Here is an 8,543-nt window from a genome sequence, read left to right as displayed (position 1 = left end):
ACGTATAAGTGTGAGTGTGTACTTACCAGTGAATTTGCACTCAGTGGCAGTTGCTCAAATGATTGCATGGAAGTTCAGAGGTACTATAAAAGAAAACCAAAAAGTCATAAGAAATAAATCATTCTCTAAGGTATAAGTTTGATTGTGCATTTACCAATGAGTGTGCAAATAAAGAAAGGTCTAAAACGTAAGTGATAAAAATATTTTCCAAGGTATAAGTGTGAGTGTGTACTTACCAATGAGTGTGCAATCAGTTGTGGAAGCTCAAAGGATTGCATTGAACTTAAGAGGTATTATAAAGGAGAGCCAAAAAAAGTAAGTGATAAAAATATTCTCCGAGGTATAAGTGTAAGAGTGTACTTAAAAGACTGTATTGAATTTCCAGGGTACTATAAAAGAAAGCCAAAATATTGTAAGTGATGAAAATATTTTCAAAAGTATAAGTTGTTTGAGTGTGTACTTGCGCAATGAATGTGCATCAGTGTCAAAAGCTCAGAGGATTGCATTGAAGTTCAGAAAGCCAAAAAATTGTAAATAACAACAATATTTCCAAGGTATAAGTGTAAGAAAACTTACAAAATGTATTTGGATTCTGTGGCGGAAGCTCAAAGGATTGCATTGAAGTTCAAAAGAAAGCCGAAAATTTGTAAGCAATAAAAATATTTTCCAAGGTATTAGTGCGAGTGTGTGCTTACATAATAAGTTAGCGATCTCTGGCGGAAGTTCAAATGCTTGTAATGAATTACAAAGATTTGCAAGCCCTGGGAAGCTAATTGCTCGTAAATGATAATAATAATTTTTAAGGAACCCATTGCAGGACATTTTAATTATAGGTATCTTTTTTTGTCTAAGTTTACTTGTGCCTCACTCAAGCTAAAGAAAAAAGACGGATTACTTTATTTATGAAAAAATTCCTCTATGGATTTCCTTAAAATTTTATTTTTTTTTTTTTATTTCTGAATTATTTCAACTTCAAATTTGTTCAAGTTCATGTTAAAATCCACGAAAAAAAAGGGAAATCCACAAAGTTTCGAGGCAATAATGGACTCAGCATGTATTTTTTTTTTATAAAGACTATGTATTAAATTACACATACAAAAAAATTACATTATATGTAATTACATTATACAAGACTATGTATAAATGTAATTAAAGAGATTATGTATGTTATGACTGTTATACTTTATTTTAATAAACAAGAGTGAATTGAACTGAAATGACCCAAGATGCACAAAAGAAACTTAAGACATAAATAAGCGATCTCAAACATTTTCTTTATTTGTTTTTTCTGAATTCTTATTTTCTCATGCCTATTTAATGCCTAACTCAAACTTTGAGGAAAAGAAACTTTTATTTACAAATGAATTTCTATGAATATTTCATTGAGTTGTGAAAGGAAAATCTATTTCCTTCCAACATTTAGAAATAATATTAAATTATAGAAAAGGTTATATTGATTTAGAAGAGTAATTTTAGTCTAGTTTTTTTATTTCAAAACACATAAATCTCATTTCTACATCACATTTTCCTCAATTTCCCAAATGAAAATGATTTTACGTGACCTGAGATGCACAAAGAACAATTAAGATTTGTATGAGTTAAAAAATAAAATCTATACGTCACTAAACATTTAAGATATCTAATACCTAAATTCTTTTATAATGCATTATTTCTATACCTCAATGGTCTTCCTTACCTTAAATGAATTTCCAAATTCCTCAATTTGAAATAAATATATTGACAGAACAAAGTTTCTATAAGTTTAATTAGAGTGCTAGTTCAATGAAAAACAAACAGTTTAAATGAATTTCAAATTCACTATAGTTTTGAAAAAAAATTATCTTCCAGTTAAAATTATTAATACCCAATCCTAAGAATCCGAGCTGTGCATATATGCGTGGTAAAATATACCTCGGTTTCACATTATTGATGGACTTCTTCTAATACTTCTACCAACTCACTGTAGCACCAGGCTGCCCAAAGCCAATAAGGCTCCATAAGGCCAATGTAGCACCATAAGGCCACTGTAGCACCATAAGGCCAAGGCCAGCAAGGCTCCTTGTCCATTCCATCAAATAGTTCGCGGTAACGAACTGTAGGAAGGAGCAACCCGGCTCAATAGTAACCGAAACTCTAAAAAATGGAATTTTGATACCAATAGTTACATCAAAAGAATTGCATTTTAATGCTGATTTTAAATATATAAGTTTCATCAAGATTAGTCTTACCCATCAAAAGTTACGAGCCTGAGAAAATGTGCCTCATTTTAGAAAATAGGGGAAAACATCCTCTAAAAGTCATACGATCTTAACGAAAATCACACCATCAGATTCAGCGTATTAGAGAACCCTATTGTAGAAGTTTCAAGGCCCTATCTACAAAAATGTGGAATTTCGCATTTTTTGCCAGAAGACAAATCACGGATGCGTGTGTATTTGTTTTTTTTTTCCAGGGATGATCGTATCGTCTCAGTGGTCCTAGAATGTCGCAAAAGGGCTCATTCTAACTGAAATTAAAAGTTCGAGTGCCCTTTTTAAGTGACCCAAAAAATTGGAGGGCACCTAGGCCCCCTCCCACGCTCATTTTTTCCCCAAAGTCACCGGATCAAAATTCTGAGATAGACATTTTATTCACCATAGTCGGAAAACCTAATAACTATGTCTTTGGGGACGACTTACTCCCCGGCAGTCCCCGTGGGAGGGGCTGCAAGTTACAAACTTTGACCTGTGTTTACATATAGAAATGGTTACTGGGAAGTATACAGACATTTTCAGTTTTTTTTTGGTTGGGGGGATTTGAGGGGAGGGGTTACGTAGGAGTATCTTTCCATGGAGGAATTTCTCACGGGAGAAGAGACTTTCAATGGAGGGGGTGCAGGATTTTCTAGCATTATTTAAAAAACAATGAAAAAATAAATATGAAAAGTTTTTTCTACTGAAAGTGAGGAGCAGTATCAAAACCGAAAACGAACAGACATTATAACGCATATGAGGGATTTACCTCCTCGTAATACCTCGCTCTTTACGCTAAAGTAATTTTAGTAATTACCTCTACTTATTCTACGGTCTTTGTGATTCAGGGGTCATTCTTAAGGAATCGGGACACAATTTAAGCTTTATCGTAAAGAGCAAGGTATCGACGACATCACATACGCAATAGGAACATACGAATACAGAAGTTCGCTACGTAAGTTAATTCGTAAGTTACGCATATTTTTTATTTAAGAAAACGTTCGTAAAAATATAAAAGTTATAGTTGCCTTTTTCAGTAATCAAAAAATTGGAGGGCAACTAGACCTCCTCCCTCGCTCCTTTTTTCTTAAAATTTTTCGATTAAAACTATAAAAAAGCCATTTAGCCAAAAAAAACTAATATGCAAATTTTGTTTTAATTATTTATATGCGGAGAGCCAAGATCAAAACATGCATTAATTCAAAAACGTCCAGAAATTAAACAAAAAAAACATGTTTTTTAAAATGAAAGTAAGGAGCGACATTAAAACTTAAAACGAACAGAAATTACTCCGTATATGAAAGGGGATTTTCCTCCTCAACGCCCCGCTCTTTACGCTAAAGTTTTTTTACTGTTATAAAAGTTACAGTTAAGAGAAAGAGTCAAACTTGAGCGTAAATAGCGGGGCGTTGAGGAGGAAAAGCCTCTTTCATATACGGAGTAATTTCAGTTCGTTTTAAGTTTTAATGTCGCTCCTTACTTTCATTTAAAAAAACTTGTTTTTTTTGTTTAATCTATTCAAAGGATCATTCTTGACCTCAGTTAAATTATAAGAAAGGTTTTTTTTTACTGCAAGTAAGGAGCGACATTAAAACTAAAAACGAACAGAAATTATTCCGTATATGGAAGGTGTTGTCCCCTCTTCATCGCCTCCCTCTATACTTTAAAGTTTGAATCTTTCCCGCAACTCTACTTTTTAAAACTATAAAAAAAACTTTAGCGTAAAGAGTGAGGCGTTAAGGAGGGGACAACCCCTTTCATACACGGAATAACTTCTGTTCGTTTAAAGTTTTAGTGTTGATCCTTATTTGCAGTTAATAAAACTTATCTTTTTACTTAAATTTCTGAAAGTTTTTGAATTAATGCATTTTTGATCTTCGCTCACCGCAAATGAATAATTAAAATTTGCAAAATAATTAAAAGAATTGAATAATTAAAATATGCAAAATTTGAATATTAATTTTTTTGGGCTAAATGGCTAACTCATAGTTTTGATCAGAAGATTTTGATAAAAAAAAAGGTGGTGGGGGAGGAGGCCTAGTTGCCCTCCAATTTTTGGCTACTTAAAAAGGCATCTAGAATTTTTCATTTTGTTACAAACGTTTTTATTAGTAATTAGTATACATAACTTACGAATTCACGTGCGCAACGAACCTCTATATTTTTATATTTTTATTACGTATATGAGGGGGTTCATCCCCTCGTCAATACCTCGCTGTTTCCACTAAAGCCTGAATATTGTCCAAATTCTTTAAGAATGACCCCTGAATCACAAAGGCCGTACAATAAACAGTTGAGATTACTAAAAAAGCTATAGCGTAAAGAGTGGGGTATTGAGGAGGAGACGGACCCCCTTATATACGTAATATTCTGTTTGGCTTATGTTTTTATGCTGCTCTTTACCTCCAGCTGAAATTTTTTTTTCTATTTGTATTTTTTTAGTAATACTAGAAATTCCTGCGCCCCTTACATGGAAATTCTCTTCCCTCATGATAAATCTCTCCATAGAAAGATCCTCCCACTTAACCTCCTCTCCCCTACCTCCACCCCTCAATACGAAAAAGTCCCCCTCAAACCGTTTGTACACTTCAAACAATCATTACTATATGTAAACAATCTTCAAAGTTTGTAACTTGCAGCCCCTCCCCTAGAGACTGTGGGGGACCAAATCGTCCCAAAAGACATAATTATTAGGTTTTCGGACTTTTCTGAACACAAGACTATCCAAAAATTTTGATCTGGTGACATTGGGAAAAAATGAGCGTGTGAGAGGGCCTAGGTACCCTCCAATTTTCTTGGTCACTTAAAGGGGACACTAGAACTTTTAATTTCCGTTATAATGAGCCCTCTCGTGACATTCTAGGACCACTGGGTCAATACGATCACCCCTGGGGAAAAACAACAACAACAAAACAAATAAACACGCATCCATGATCATTCTTCTGGCAAAAAAATACAAAATTCCACATTTTTGCAGATAGAAGCTTGAAACCTCTACAGTAGGGTTCTCTGATACGCTGAACTTGATGGTGTGATTTTTGTTAAGATTCTATGAGTTTAAGTGGGTGTTTCTTCTTATTTTCTAAAATAATGTAAATTTTCTCGGGCCCATAGCTCTGATGGGCAAGACTAAACTTGATGAAACTTATATATTTAAAATCAGCATAAAAATTCAATTCTTTTGATGTAACTATCGGTATCAAAATTCCATTTCTTAGAGTTTCGATTACTATTGAGCCGGTTCGTTCCTTAATACAGCCCGTTCCCACGAACTGTTTGACTCATAAGGCCAATAAAGGTGAAAAAGTTAAGAACTAACATAATGGAACTATCACAGAAAAATATTGGACCCATCATATTTGGTAGCTCCTGCCCCTCCTATTAAATTTCTTCCCTATAAGGAACCCACTCTAGACTTTCCTGCTTATAGAGTTTGTGTACCAAGTGGGTGTCACCACTGGACAATCATCAGGTTTATATGCTTCTATTTTCCATAGACGGATAGATATATATATATATATATATATATATATATATATATATATATATATATATATATATATATATATTTATTGCAACAAAAGCCATTTAGGAGCCATGGCAAAAAACAAAAAATAATACAAAATAATACCACATGATACTAACTTACGTATTAGGGTATATAATAATAACTATAAAAAGCATAACAACTGCAAAAAGAAAACAAAAACAAAATGGGCACTTAATACCATAAAACTCACATAATTACACAAAATGTCACCCACATGATCAATATATTTAAATGTTTCAAAGCTATATGGGTCATTTTTACAAAAAAGAAAAAAGAAATGCTTCAAGTACACCATATAAAATAACGTTCAACATTCTTTTTTTGTCTCGCCTATGGACCACCCTCCAAATATATCTCTGTGCTGCATGGCTACACGCACGCACCTTCCCACATTCTTAATATCCACTTTACACTTACTTTTTAAAATTCTGACCATCCCATCTTTCCCATTTACCCCAATCCCAGAGGTTTCTATCCTCAAATCCTTAAGCTCCTTACAATTGTACATAAAGTGCTCTAAGTCCTCATTTCCTCCGCAAATCGGGCAAAAATACAGGCCCCTCTGTGACCTAAACCACCCCAAATACTTCCTTGTTTCACCGAAAGGCATATAATTACCACTTATTGCAATGACCCACCTTATATGCTCCCCCTGAATTCCCAGGTTAAAATTGTATTCCTCTCCCCATACCTCCTTGAGCTCCACGTTCGCACCTAGAGACGCTGACACAGTCCGACTTGCCTGCCATAACTGGATCTCCTGCTCTTGCAGTACAATCTTCACCTCTTTTGCCAAGGATCCTACCTCTCCTCCTGTGCCTACCTTCTGATTCAAAATTCCTGACATCTCTCAACTACTCAAAATTTTCCATATTTTATTTGGCCATGAATCTTTTCTATTATCTTTTATCATTTTCTTTATTCCTTTATCATGTTATCCTTTCCCAACACTTAAACATTTTACTAGTCTCTTATTCCTAAAAGTATCAAGGCCTAAATCTCCTCTTATTACTAGACTGTTAAACCCATCATTTAAACCTAACAATCTCTTAAAATACCTAAGCTGAATCCTTTATAACCCCATTCCTTTCTCACACCCCCATAGTTCAGATCTATAATGTACTGTTGAAATCAACTTTTCCTCAAAAATTCTCTTCTGTAGGTTAATATCAATTAGGCTTAATTCTTTAATATTACTTCTGAGGAACATACCCATTAGGCTATTCCCTTTAGTTGCCATATCCTTTTGTTACATTGGCCGTTAGCTTAATTCCTGAATAACACGACTCCAACTATTTTGATTTCCTTCTCTTAGCCCCCTTATTTTCCCACTAGTCCTAAACATCATAACTATCGACTTATCTGTATTCAAAGCTAACTGTTTTTCCTTAAAGTACTCTGAAGCTAAGTCTAGGAGGTTTTTGAAGATTTTCCTTACTATCCGCAAGTAGCGCTATCTCATCTACGAATAGTAATAAAATCATTTTAGCTGTAAGCAACTTGACACTTGGTTCCTTTTTCTGCTTTAGATCTTCCTCTATATCATTAATATATAGAGAGAATAGCCTAAGAGAAAAATTTCATCATGTTTTTACTCCTAGCGTCCTTTGTACTACCCTTGATATACGTCTACAAACCCTCACAACTACCCTCACTGTCAAATACCTTTTAACTATAATTATTACAAATGCTCTCGACAGCCCTATTTCTAATAAACTTTTTGTCAATAATTCCCTATCAACTCCATCAAACGCTCTTCTAATCTAAGGTCTAGAAACGCTACAAACAGCTATCTCCTTGAGATAGTTGATAGAGATAAACTATGTAAAATACATACCTGGTCTATTGCACTATAATTTTCTCTAAATCCTGCTTGGACCTCCGCCAGTCTTTTTCCTCTTTCCAACCATTTATCTAGCCTTCTACACAAAATCATAGAGAATAGATTACTTAATATGTTCCCTAATGTTATAAGCCTGTATATCCCAGGTTCTTCTGGGTTTCCTTTTGTTCCTCTGGCCATTGGGAAATCTCTATCAACTTTGAAAAAATAATCACTATCATTGGTATTACCCAAACCCGTGTCCACTTCCAAATTATTGCTGGTATTCCGTCTGTTCCAGGTAATGATCGACCTCTCATAATTTTTAGAGATTTCCATACCTCATCCTGGGTTACATGCTGAAAAAGCTCTTGATCTTCTTCTGTAAAAGTTCTATCTGACCGCTGACTTTCCAAACCTACTATGTTCCCTAAGATCTACCTTTTAATCTAATCCACTATGCCTCTCCGTTTCCTCAAAAGAATCTGGCCAACTTTCAGCTGGTGGAATCCTCCTTTCTTTGTTTCTACACCCTAACGAACTTTTCACTAACTTCCAAAATTCTCTACTATCGCTACCTAATTGCTTCTCTAATTTTTTTTTTACTCATCTCAAATTCAAGTGACCTCTTTTTCTCCTTTTAAGCCTTTTACTCTCTCTCCTATCCATCTTATATTCCTCAGAGGTCTTCTCAAACTCTTCCATCCCTCTCTACTCTTTTATTAATATAAATAAACTATTCAATATATTTGTCCTAGCTCGACACTCACTGTCATAAAAACTCCCCTCAGAACTCTCTCTCCCACTTGCAACCCTCTCCCCTACTGAATAAAGTACTTGGCAAAATAGGTCTAAAGAACCTTCAACTTCCCCATCTTCCACCAAGCTCTAGCTTCTCTCCAAACTTTCTCGCTCATTTTCTTCCATTATTTTTTCCTGA

This window comes from Artemia franciscana, chromosome 15, assembly GCF_032884065.1.
Source record: "Artemia franciscana chromosome 15, ASM3288406v1, whole genome shotgun sequence".
Classification (NCBI taxonomy): domain Eukaryota; kingdom Metazoa; phylum Arthropoda; class Branchiopoda; order Anostraca; family Artemiidae; genus Artemia; species Artemia franciscana.
This window is presented reverse-complemented; position numbering follows the sequence as displayed.